General features: G+C 46.1%; 1 long non-coding RNA gene across 1 annotated transcript; it reads left to right on the top strand.

Annotated features, from left to right (window-relative positions):
- Nucleotides 1–1,026: 1,026 nt before the first annotated feature.
- LOC110290595 lies at nt 1,027–4,064 on the top strand. Its single transcript, XR_002377465.1, has 4 exons — nt 1,027–1,056; nt 2,935–3,061; nt 3,428–3,471; nt 3,890–4,064. It is a non-coding gene; the product is annotated as an uncharacterized LOC110290595 (long non-coding RNA).
- Nucleotides 4,065–13,697: the final 9,633 nt, after the last annotated feature.

Genomic DNA, 13,697 nt, shown 5'->3' with positions numbered 1-13,697 from the left:
GCTCCATAAAGAGATACTTCGTGTCCTGCCTGCCTCTGCCCAGATTTCCATCTTAGAGAGACCGGCCTTCCTCCATGCCGGAAAGTTTTCCCCTCCTGTATGGCCCAGGAAACCTGCTAACAAGCCAACTCCATGCTTGCAAGTCCCCCTAAAATGATTTTCAGGGATGTTTGTTTTCATACCTACCCATGTGTCCATTTTTTCTCAAGTGATTTCTCTTACAAAATATTTTTCAGAAATCATGATCTTTAAATAGGTATAAAGGTCCCTCATGAAACTAAAAATAGAGTTACTATTTGACCCTGCTATACCCTCCTGGGTATATACCCAAAGGACACTAATTTAACATAAAGATGCTTATACATACATATGTATTGCTATACGAGTCATAATAGCCAAGATAATAGAGTTAGCTTACACACAAGGGTATACAGAAATGGTGGTTGTATACCCAGTGAAATTTGCTTGGCCATTAAAAGGACAGCATCATGTCATTTGCAGGAAATGGATGAGACTAGAGATAAATGAAGTAGGTCAGACTCAAAAAGTCAAGTATCTCATGTATGGTGGTTTGAACAAAAATGACCCCCAAAGGCTCACAGGGAGTGGCGTTATTGGAGGTGTGCTCTTGTTGAAGTAAATGTGGCCTTGTTGGAGGAAATGGGTCACTGCGGGTGGGCTTTGAAGTTTTAGAAGCTCAAGCCAGGCCTTCCCTGGGCTGCTAGTCCTCAGCTCTACAAGAAAGCAGGCTGAGTAAGCCATGGGAAGCAAGCCAGTAAGCAGCACCCCTCTGTGACCTATGCATCAGATCATGCCTCCAGGTTTCCACACTGGGGGCACAGCCTAGACAGCCTCCTTCAGATTTAGGGAGGGGCATTATTGGAGGTATGGTCTTGTTAGAGGAAGTGTGTCACAGGGGAAGGTGGGGTTTGAGGTTTCAGAAGCTCAGGCCAGGCCAGTGTCACTCTCTCTTCCTGCTGCCTGCTGATCCAGATGTAGACCTCTCAGCTCCTCTCCAGCACCATGTCTGCCTGCATGTCACCATGCTTCACTCTGGTATGTCAATGGACTAAACTTCTGAACTGTAAGCCAGCCCTAACTAAATGCTTCCCTTTACAAAAGTAGCTGTGGTCATGGTGTTTCTTCACAGCAATAGGAACACTAAGATATCATGTTGGGCTTTGTTTGTTGGTTGGTTGGTTGGTTTTTAAATGATACTTAACAGAGAGAGAGAGAGAGAGAGAGAGAGAGAGAGAGAGAGAGAGAGAGAGAGGATAGAAGCGGAACAAGATGAAGAGAGAAGAGTGACCCAAGGGAGGGGAGGAGAAAGTGAGGGAGACAAAAGACAAAGTCTTCCATACTTGGTTTCAGACACAGAGTCAAAATCTAACATGAAAGCAGAGAGGGGACATTTGTGGAAAGGAAAGGGTGGTGAAAAGGAGAGAGGTGAATGTGAGCAAGGACAGTGACCATGCATATGCAAATGACACCATGAAACCCAGTATGTGTGTGTGAGTCTTTGAGAGTGTGTATGTGTGAGTTCGTATGTGTCTGTCTGTGTGTGTGTCTCTGTGTGTAAGTCTGTGTGTGAATGTGTCTGTGTAAGCCTGTGTGTCTGTGTGTGAGAGTATGTGTGTGTCTGTGTATGTGTGTATGTCTCTGTGTGAGAGTCTGTGTGTCTGTGTGTATGAATCTTTTTGTGTGTGAGTCTATGTGTGTGTCTCTGTGTGTTTGAATTTGTATGTGTGTGAGTTTCTGTGTGTTTGGATCTGTGTGTGTGTGTATCTGTGCCTCTCTGTGTCTGTGTGTGTGTGTGTGTCTATGCATGTGTGTGTATGTCTGTGTGTTGTTTGATATTCATTTTGCCAACACAGGTAAAAGAAATAATTATATGTTTATTTCTCCAACTTGGATGTTGCCTTCACTGTCTTGGGAAGCACATATTTCCTGAGTGTGCTGCTTGCTCTGATGACCCAACAGCCCCCCCTCCTGTTCCCCCCCCCAGCCCCCCACCCCCCACCTGTCCCTATCTCACTGCCGAAATGGACTCAGCTGGTTATCTCTGATTGCAGGCAATTCGGACTCTAAGTAAGCTTGTCTTTATCAACTACTGTTTTAACAACTGATTAATTAGTGCTCTGGCGATCTAGCGGAGACCTTTATCTGAAGAGCAGTTCAACCATTAGCAGCTCAGATAACAAGGCAAGATAATAGTTCACAATCCATCTCTGGCTAATGCAAACAGCAGTACTCCCTCTTAGTCCAACATGGGAGCTAGGGGAGAAAGCTCCTGGGCTTCTCAAGACGCCTTGGTCTTCAATGGTGACAACGTCTGCTCTTTCTGGGGAGTGATATTTAGAAGATTATTTTGTGATTCCCTTAGTGCTGCTGATATTTGGAAACTCAAATGATATCTGATAGCTGTTGGCTGGTCAGAAGAAACCCAGTGCCAAGAGCATTCTGCAATGATAGAGTTGGGTTGCTCTTGTCAGCTGAAAGTCAATGTGTGGGCCTACAGCCAGCCATCCTGTTAGTTGTGTGCTTTGAAACAAACCACCTACCATCCCTCCACTCAGTTGCCCTCCCTGTAAAATGGAGCTGATGGCAGCTCTGGGGTTAGTGAGCCATGACTTCTATTGTTCTTAGAACACCTTTGGAGTGCTCTACAAAATGTTGACATCACGACTAAAGGAAATTTGGTTCTTCAAACCTAAATAGACCTAACCAGAAATTATTCAAATATAAGCAGACAGGACCCAGGACTATGACAGGACACAGATTTGTTATAACTGTCATCCTCGCTGTTGAGATTATGACTTCTGTGGGGGTGGGGGGCACTGTGGTCCCTGTTGTGAGCTAACTTTGCTCTTCTGCAGAACACATATCCATCCTCACAGCGGTGTGACGTAGGTGCCATTTGTTTCCTTCTTACAGCTGATAGGTTGAAGCTCAAGAACGAAATGATGGCCCAAGATCACTGGGAATGGACTGGACTCATCACTCAGGGTCACAGCGCACTGGGATTAGGACTACCTTTCCAGTGCCAGTGGCTCCCACATTTGTGAGTGTGCAAAGGTGACATGCCCTAGGACCAGGATCCTGAGCCTGAGACATAGCTGCATGAAACGGAAACCTAGGCTCTCTCCGTATTTGCTCCTTGCCTTTGATGCTTATTATTGTGTGGGGTTTGGAGAGACTGGGGGTTCAAGGTAAAGGAGAAGGGAGAAGCTGCCATGCGGGAATGTGAGGTAGAATCATTTGGCCCTACTGCCATCTGTTCCCTGTGGAAAAGGAGGAGGAGGGTGGAAGGAGTCTTAAGTCTTATTCCCCTGAGCTATGTTCAACAGAAGAATGTATGGAAAGCTCACTTGGTTTCCTAATCTCCTTTATTTGTGGTACTAACAAGAGGCATTTTTTTTCTTTTTAGCAAATGACTCACCCTTCTGGCTTTGAAACATTAGAATACAAAGGGTAGGTAAACTCCCTTGGTCACCTTAAGGAGCTGAAGGGCATGTCTTAAGACCATGTGGGCAGATTTCATAAGAAAAGCAGGAGACACATTCCAGTTACATTGCTCTCCTACTCCAAACACAAGCCTAGCACATAGTAGGTGGCCCACACTTCGGAGGTTTACATAAAGTAGGAGACCTGTACTGGGGAAGACCTAGCGAATTGTTGAAGGCCAGTGCATGGGCGGGTCAAGCATAAAATGGGAAGCCCGAGCCGGAGCCGGAGGCTTTATTGAAATGGATTAGAACACTCACAAAAGGAAATTTAAAAAATTTATTCCTACACCTGAAAGACAAAACAGGATTCAACACAACGCTGCCAACAGAGAAAGCATTGGGATCAAGTCTCTGGTGTCTAAAACTACCTTTCCCTTGATTAGGAAGAAGTGGTGCAGCATTTAAAGACAGCTTCCCCTTCATCTGACTTCAAAGGGCAACACTTCTGTGAGTGAGACCATTTCCCAGTGCAAAACATGCAGTACATTTCAAGGCATGTTGGGGAGGCTCTAGCCTAAGCTTTCAATGTTTCTGTGTCTGCCTCAGAAACGAAACTCATTTTCCTGCTAAATTTCCCAAGAGTCAAATCTCTGATTCACCTGGTGGTAGATATCCCCAGAGGAACTAACCAGCCCCTCAGGGTATGTCCCCAACTTCAGTGCCTCAACAGTGACAGAATGTCACATCCATCATGGTGGAGAGTTGGCAGGTGGTTGGGGTCACAGCCTTGAGGAACTTGTTGAACCATAATTGTTTATGGAGAACTTGACATGAACAAGGGCCTGGGGGTTACACACGGGAGGAGTCTGCACATCCTCTGCTTTGAGGAATATCCAGTTACAGAATAAATAACAAAGGGGCAGAAAATGCTAAGTGCCAACGGGGGGGGGGGGGGGGAGGAACACGATTGGCCCAGATACTGCATCCGAGAGTTTAACTTTTTTTTTCTATTGGCATATATTCACTATACATGACAATGGGCTTGTTATGACATTTTCAGACACACATGCTGTACGTTGATCAAATTAACCAGCTTTCTTGTCCCCTCCCCACTTGAGCTGATCTCCCTCCTCTTTGTGTGTGTGTATGTGTGTGTGAGTGTGTGTGTCTATATGTGCATATGTGTGTGTATGTGTCTGTGTGTGCATATGTGTGTGTATGTGAGTATCTGTGTGTGAGTGTGTATGTGTGTGTGTATATGTGTGTGTGTGTATATGTGTGTAAGTGTGTGTGTGTGTGTGAGTGTCTGTATGTGTGTGTATGTGTCTGTGTCCACCCCGATGAATGTAATGACGGTTGCTTGCAGGAGCGTGAATGAGGAATTCTCTACAGGAACCTGGGTGGTTGACCAGAGGCTATACCACTGAAGAAAGTCTCTCTCCACATCCCCAACACCCATCAACTTCCAATAGATCCTCGGAGAGTTATGGCTTATGACCTTCTCCCCCAAGAGTTACCTGGCCATGATCCAAAGGAAGGGTGGGGACTTGGTGATGCGCTCATGCTCCATGAGCGGATATGACACACAGGCATGTGCAGTTGATCAGAGCTGTAGAGTCTAAGAACACAGGCTAGGTAGTGTGCAGAAGTCAGTGATGCGGAACACTCTGCCCCTTCCTTAGCTCTCACATTTTCTCCTCCCATTCTCCCACACGTGCCCTGAGTATTGTCCATGTAAGCCTGAGCACTCATTCTCCGCGCTCTGAACTCTGTGGTAACTGGGACCCACTCGGGGGGAGTAATAACATTCGTCCTACGATTTCTTTAGAATGAAAATTGAGAAATTGCATGCAAGATGAACATGCTTTCTGAGGAGCAATCAAAATAAGTACTCCACTGGTGAACTATAAACATTTGCAAGAGATGCTTATCTTAGTTATAAATTCTCCCAAAGGGGAAAGAGCTTGCAGAATCATCTTTTGATGAGTTACTATGCAGCTATTAGAAAGTCATATAGGAGAGTATTCAGCAAGAGGGAAAAAGCATGATACACTGTTAATATTAAAAGTCACACTTGCAGATTGTGTCCACCAACTTTCCATCATGGAATGGGGGCAGGGGGCAGTGAGGCCTCACCCCTCCGCGAGGGATTATTGGCAGTCAATGGTGGCAGACGTAAGAGGTTTGTCAGTCTCTTCAGTGATGTAGCCACTGAGTGGGCTGCCTATGCGACAGAAATAACTGCACATCCATTTTCGTAAAAGCAACTCTAAACTCAATCTTTCTCTCTCCCTCTCCTTATTCCCTTCCCCCCTGCCCTCCCTTCCCCTCCCCTGCCCTACTCTTTCCCTCCCCTCTCCCCATCCTTATCCTTCTCTCTTTCACACACACACACACACCAGAGTATGAGGACTTGTTGGAAAGGGTTTCAGGGGGAAAGGGTGAGAGGGAGGAATGGGAGTGTGTGAAATGTCTAAACTTCATCACACACCTGCATGGAAGTGCCAGAGAATTAGAAATAAGGTAAAATTAAAACCAGGAAGAATCTGAGCTACTTACACGTGTGCTGGCATAAAATTAAACACTGGAGGTATTATACCAAAAGACAAATTTAATAACACTTATCACTGAGTAAATTTTTTTTCCCACTAAGATTTGGTTTTTCAAGTCTACTAAGCTAACATGAATGATTTTTGTGCAACTCTAAGAGGTTTTTGTTTTTGTTTTTTAATTAATTGAACTCACTAAATGTGTTGTCCTCTGGATAAATCCAGCACTAATTTCATTTGTCCCCAAGAGGATTTTGTCCCTCTCTCTCTCTCCATTACCCAGTGTTCTCTGCTGAGAAGTAATGGAAGCCAGACTGGGGAGTGTCTGCTTCTGCTGACACCGGCTAGCTGGATCCCGAGTCTTCATCAGGACATGCTCCTAATTTGGTTTCTCCTGGGAACTGTCCCTCTTGGTTCTGTTTAACCATCTGTATGCTTAGATCAGTTTCCCACGCTGTTTTTTCGAGTTACCTGTCTTAGGGAGTGTAGGGTAGAGCTAAAGATGGCCACAGGTTAGACTCTAGCCAGGTCAGGCAAGCCCAAGGACAATGCCCCCCTTGTATTGATGTTGAGTGCACATGGCTGGAGTCTTAGAAGGTGTGGTGCTGACAGTGTGTTTTGTTTTGTGCTCCTACCCTCTGTCTCTTACCCATACTTCATCCTGGCCCTGCTCACTCCCCACTGGTCAAAGATCCGAGCATGTGGATGACCTGAACCTGCACAAGGGATGATCCCTTGATGCTTCTGTTCTTTCCAGCCAACCTTGCATCTAGCAAGCTCATCTTCATGGGGCTGCAGTCAGTAACTGTGTGAAGCACAGACCTTCACACTCAGAAAGGTCTCCTGCTGGCTATGTTGATCTGCTGCTTCTGTCTTCACGGCCATGGTGAATTTTGAACAGCAGACCCTGCCTTTCACTTCTCAACGGGCATTGCAGACTGTGGCTGCCTCTGTGGGTTAATCTTCGGGTGCAGGTTTGTGAGGAGACATGGAGGAAGGAGAACAGGACTTAAGGTCAGACGAACTTGTATTTAAATTTCAGCCATGCCATCCACCTGGGAGACCCTGGGCATGTTAACTGATATCCCTCTGACTGTTTTCTCATTTGCAAAACAGATGCAGAGACACACACTATATAGAGCTAGTGTCAGAAATCAATATACCTGAACCATCAACATACATTGAACAGTACCTAGTACCCAAACCACCAACACACACTGCACAGTACCTAGTACCTAAACCAGCAACACACACTGCACAGTACTTAGCACCTTACCCAACACACAGTGGACAGTAACGAGTAGCTGCTCACTGCATACCTAGGGCCCCCGACCAAGTTGCAGCAGCCTGGAAGACCCTCTCCACCCAGGAATCACTTGTTGCCTTCAGATCTTTTCAGGGAGACCTCCAGAGTTATGTAACTTCCTGGACTTCCCAAGTCTCCTAAGTTTAGTGAGCTTTCTGAGTCTTCAAAGCTCCCTCATGCCTCCAGGACAGAATGTGCCAATATAGAGGGGGAACTGGTCATACAGCTCAAGCCCAGGGACAAAGAGAGATGGCATACATGAGATGCTGCTAAAATGACAGTTCATTTCACAAAAGCATAACTTAGGTTCAAGGACAAAGGTCTACATTGGATATTCCAAATGTTTCTTTGGTTGGTTACAACTTCATGTGTGACATCTTTGAAAATGGCCCCCATAGTATTTCTGTAACCAGAAGTCTCCTATTGTTTTGGTTTTCTCTCATTTATATACCACCTGACTTTAAAAATTTGAAGGCCATTTTCTGTATTAATTTTTTCTTTATGCCAACAGTGTGTTTTGTGCTTGCAGTGTTGGCTTTTGATAGGAAGCTTCTAGTTTTTCTCACCCTCTGTGGGCAGTAGGGGCAACTCACCAGGCTCTGGGATGGGCTGAGAGGCCTCATTCTGCCTGTAACCACGTGATGACTCCTTTCTCTCAGCCAAGTGCGTGTTACTTTAATGTGGCCCTGAAAGCAGAAGAATAAACAGATTGCCTGTCAAAATCTCATTGTCTCTCCTATTGTGACCTGGTAACATAGATGCTGAAGAGTTATTTCTAAGAATCCCTGGTTTGTAAATCTCTGAGGCTGTGAATGTGAGAAGTGTGTCTTCGTAATGAGGCTGCGGTGACTTTTAGAGGGCATCACATGCTGTCACCCCTCACCACTATCCTGTTCTCCCTCCAGACCTAAAGCCATGGGGCTCTCGAACAAGCCTAGTGCATCTTCCAATAGCACGGGCAGGTGGGAAATCCCTCCTAGCCGCTGAGAAAACAGAATCCGAGTGTTTCCTTGCCACCCACAGACCACATGTCTACTCTTCAGAAGGCAATCCAACACTCTTCATCTTTCCACCACCCTCCCACCTGAGTCTCAAGTACAGCTCTGGAAAGAAAAGTCAACAGCCTCCCGGGGCATGGACTTAGAACCAAGCAGATCATGGACACTTTCCCATCACTAAAAATCCAATTTCTTTATGATTTCTTTGACCCACATTTTCACATTGTAAACAGAAATTCTGAACGTTTTAATTACTGGAGGGACTCGTGGCTCCAGCTGCATATGTAGCATTGTCGGTCATCAGTGGGAGGAGAGGGCCTTGGTCCTGTGAAGGCTCGATGCCCCAGTGTAGGGGAATGCCAGGGCCAGGAAGCTTTCTCATTTAGGGGATGCAGATTTTTCTCCCAATAGGTTTGAGTGGAAAGCTATCATTCTTCTGAATATTATGGGCATCTCTGTGTCATTTCTTGATAGCATGCTGGGATTTTAATATCTCGAGAATAGAATATGCTGAAGAAATCAATGAAAAACCTGAATTTTCTTGTAGCTCTGCCCCGTCTTTCCAAAGCCCTAGGTCTAGCCCTGGAAAGCCCGTGTTGTGGCTTCAGTAAGCACTGGCTTAGCCTCTGGATTTATCTGGATATTGCAGGCACTATCTTCCACAAAACGTTATGTCCCCATAAGCTCTGTCTTCTCAACAGACCAGAATCCCTGGAGCTAATCTGACCTCACGATGGATTAGAAGGAGGAATTAGATCCCAGAAGCCCAGAGAGTCAGAGCTGACTGGTCTCAGCTCTGTTACTCCAGCTTGGGCTCTGTTCCCTGCTGAGGGAGAAAGTACTGTTGGCTTGTGCCAATTTAATAGGATTCGGGGACAGAATATCAGGAGGTCAGGGATTGAAGCTGGCAGCTTTCAGTCTCCCAACTGCCATTCCTGGCCTTTCCCAGATCTTAGGTTTAGATCCTACAAAAGAGATGCCAGGCCGTTCCCTGCAGAGTGACACTCTCCCCTGCCTCCTGGAGCCTCCAGGTAGCAATTTGCCACATCTTCTGTGTTTGACAGAGGACTAGGAATTAGAGGAGGTATCTGGTTCTCCTGTCACCTGTCTCCTCACAGTATAATTATCTGAGTTCCCAGGTGCCGCACTGGTACATGAAAAAGTCTAAAGAAGAAATACAATATGTCTGCATTGTGATTCATCATCTGCCCTTGATTGAATATTTCCTACCCTGGAGGTAAGGGGACAAGGAGCTGCCAGCCAGGAAAGGGAGTCTTTGTCTCTCTCTCTCACACACACAGATGCTAGCTGTGTGTCCTTGGCCAAAGCACTTAACATCTCTGAGTCTCCTTGCTTTGTTCTATAAAACAATGGGACAGGGTAGATTACTGATGTGATTTTTCCCAGAAAGCTGAGCTTTCAAAAATTCTGTACATCATTGGGCAAAGCACACCTTCAAAAGGTGCACATCTTTTATTCCCGTCCTCTGGAGGCAGAAGAAAGATATCTCTGAGGTTGGGGGCCACTGGGTCTATCTAGTAAATTCTAGGTCAGCTAATGTCCTGTCTCAAAATCACAACAACAATAAAAACCCGTTTAGACCCCAAATCATGATGTAAATATACTCAAATTACCGAATAAACGGAGATAAAATCAGTGTGGCTACAGTGCTCTACTGAGGACCCTGTAAGAGTTACAAGCCTAGTTTTGGGAGTGTGTTCCGTACAGTATCAGCAAGCTTAAAAGGATCCAGGTAAAACATCCCATGGAAACAGAGTATCTTAGTTTGCTTTTGACCTCTGCTCTAAAGACCATGACCAAAGGCAACTTGGGGAGGAAAGGCTTATTTCACCCTACAGTTTCAAGTCTATCCTGAAGGAAAGTCAGGGCAGGACCTCAAGGTATGGCTTGGAGGCAGGAACTGAAGCTGGAGGCCATGCAGGAATGCTGCTTTCTAGCTGGCTCCTCTGGACTTACATAGAGCTGCATTTCTTACACTTCCCAGGACCACCTGCCGGGGGGGGGGGGGGGGGGGGGGGGGGAAGGGGGGTGGTGCACTGCCTGCAGTGAGCTGGACCCTCCCACAGGAATCATTAACAAGAAAGTGCCTGCTCAGACTTGCCCACAGGCCAATCTGATAGAGGCAATTCCTCAGCTGAGATTCCTTTGTCCCAGACGGTTCTGGCTTTTGTCAAGAAAAAAAACAAAAAACAAAAAACAAAAAACAAACCTAACCAGCAAATATGATATTAGGAGATTTTTTTAAAACATAAGTTGAAAGTTCCTCTTGGGAACTCATACTGAGTCTTTACAATTAAGTTGCAGGATTTTTACTAACTCTGCATACAATTATTCTGTCTGGGAATCCTTAAAGGGACAGAGAACAAGGGCCACAAGCCATGTCCAAAGCTCATAGGTCATAGGCTCACTGTGTCTTGCCGTAGGTCATTTCTCTCCTTGGGAACTCACATCGTGAAGGTAGCTGGATGCAGTGAGTCTTGGGCTCCTCTTACTCCACCGACAGCATAGACACAGGAGAACCAGAGAATCCAGGAAAAGTGTTCCAGAATGGGACCCAGGTCCCAAATGATGTTCTTCTATATTTGTATATCTGTGGTGTGTTTTAAAGGTCGTTTACAAGATCTCTTATAATGGAGACGTGTTAGCTCCTCCCATACCCTTCTTGGGTCAAAAGAAGAACTACAGCACTTAGTGAGAGATGGAAAAACAACTTAAAAGGAAAAGAAATAGGATGCGTGGTCAGAATATAGAGAGAGTGGGGCAACCAACGACTGCATTTGTAGAAAACATAAATGTATCCTCATTAGCTTTACATTTCATGAGACAAAACAAAACAAAACAAAGAACACCCAACACCCAGCACTGTGGAAAGGCAAATTCCCCAGGTCTTGGGATTTGGGGTTTGAATTAGGACATGTGGCCTTGTTGGAGTAGGGGTGGCCTGGTTGGAGGAAGTGCCTCACTGGGGATGGGGTTTGGGGTTTCAGAAGCTCAAACTAGGCCCGGTGGCTCTTTCTCTTTCCTGCTGCCTGATGACCCTAATGCAGAACTCTCAGCTGCCTCGCCACCACCATGTCTGCTCCTGTGCCTCCTGTTATGCTAATAAACTAAACCTCTTGACTAAACATCTGAAACTGGGAGCCAGTCCCAGTTAGATACTTCCCTTTATAAGAATGACTGTGTCTGTGGTGTCCCCTTACAGCCATGAAACACTAAGACAGGACTTATTCACTGTGTCAATCACAGGAAGTCTAAGTGTAGAGGGTTTTGAAGGGAAATTTTCTTTCTGTGTGCATGGTCATGTATGTGCGTGTGCATGTGCAGGCCAGCAGACAACCTCTCCTGTCATTCCTCGGGATGTTCCCCACCTTGAGAGTTTCTCACTGGCCTAGAACTTGCCAACTAAGCTAGGCTGGCCTAGGATCCCCAGGGATCCTGTCTCTTCCTGTCTCTGCCTCCCTTACACCAGAGTTAGCTGCTGGTCTACCTTGCTGGCTCTTTTTTAGTTGGTTCTTGGCATTGAACTTGGGACTTCATGTTTGTGTATAAAACACTTTAGCTACGAAACCATCTTCCAGTACCTCAAAGAGGTCTTTAAAAAAAATTATTATAATTCTGACCATGCTAAAAATCATAGCCCACGGCAAACACATAAGGATATATCATCCAGATTTCAACATGAGCTCTGAGAACTTCTATGAACACAGATCCACTGACTCCCCAGGAAGATGCAGGTGACTGAGAGGGCTGTGTGCCTCCTGAGAGACTACAGCAAAATGTGGGACATCTCTCTCTCTCTCTCTCTCTCTCTCTCTCTCTCTCTCTCTCTCTCTCTGAAAACTGAGTGCTCTCTTTCCTCTTAAAATTTAAGATTGATGAGTGAGTGACACGTGTCACACAGGCGTGGGGTCAGCATGCTTCATAGAGCTCTGAGCCTGAGCAGCAGAAAGGTCAGCATGGCTGTCACACTGTAAGAGCTCCTATGTGTAATCCTCCAGCCTGAAGAGCCATCTCCTGCGATCTGGTGACCCTGCACACCTCTCACGGCACCTTCCACTTCCTAGCTTGAGACTATTGCGTAATCCACACAAGCTGTGAAATGATTGCTTCCTATAAACCCTAGAACAAAGCTACAGGCATCCTGCCTTGTGCTACACCTCACTGAGCTATCCAGAATTGTGGCTTAGTGCCGCGGCCTTGGGCCTTTGGCAAACTATTATTTCTTTCAAAAGAAAATAATAGCAAGCAAAGCTCACCATCCTTAATACTTTCCCTTTTCCCTTTTGCGCTCTCTCTCTCTCTCTCTCTCTCTCTCTCTCTCTCTCTCTTTACGTGTGTGTGTGTGTGTGTGTGTGTGTGTGTGTGTGTGTGTGTGTTTCAAGGTTTAGGAGGCAGGAAAAAACATCCAGGTTCTTAGGTCAGTAGCAACTTGGGACAAAACTTCACCAGCCGTCTTAGCCCATCTGAAAGCAGTGGCTACAGAAATAAAAACCATCTTGCAGACCTTGCTGGGCTCAGCTTTGTCATCTGATTTCCCAAGAAAATACCAAATCTTTTTGGAATTTAACAACCCCTGTCTCAAGTAAAATACCCCACAAAGAGTTAATTCCATGGTTAGAGGAAGGAGATACAATTCCAACAGCAGAGTCAAAGCGCCCCACATGGAGCCTGGACTTCCCTGCTGTGAAATCGCGGAGGTCAGAAAGAACCCTAAGGAGCTCGGGCTCGGGGAAACCCGAGTCTCATTTAACCTCACATTGAGATTTGGGGTTTGAATTAGGACATATGGCCTTGTTGGAGTAGGGGTGGCATCACAGTGGCACAGACTTGTGATGGGGATAGGAGTCACAGGCCACTGTAGTAGGAGGGTCCTTGGCAGTTCAACTTCCTGGGAGAAGAAAATTTCCACTATTGCCTTGGAGCAGGACTGGTAGGGGCCAAACCCCTGAGAAGCTGCAAAGAGGAACATGGGAGAGTGGACACAATAAAGGGACAAGATCCGGTAAAAACGGAATAAACGAGCCTTGAAAAATAGAGCAAAGGTGCTGCTCTTGGGGTGGGTGGGTGACACAGAGGGAGATCATGTGACCAGGGAAGGGTAAGAGAAAGACGGGGGTGGGGAGTGGAGAGGGGCATGGCACATGCCTTTAATCTCAGCACTTGGAGACAGAAGTAAGTGGGGTTCTACATAGAGAGAGCTAGAGGTCAGCAAGACTACTTAGCTAAATCTTGTCTGGAGGAGGGTGTTGGGGGAGGGGGAAAAGAGAGGGGAGGAGAAAGAGAGGGAGAGGGGGGAGGAGAGAGAGAGAGAGAGGAAGAGTAAGGAAGGGAGGGAGGGAGAGGAAAAGGAGGGAGGGAGGGGAGAGAGAGGGAGGGA

The sequence above is a fragment of the Mus caroli genome, chromosome 3 (assembly GCF_900094665.2).
Source record: "Mus caroli chromosome 3, CAROLI_EIJ_v1.1, whole genome shotgun sequence".
Classification (NCBI taxonomy): domain Eukaryota; kingdom Metazoa; phylum Chordata; class Mammalia; order Rodentia; family Muridae; genus Mus; species Mus caroli.
This window is presented reverse-complemented; position numbering and strand designations above follow the sequence as displayed.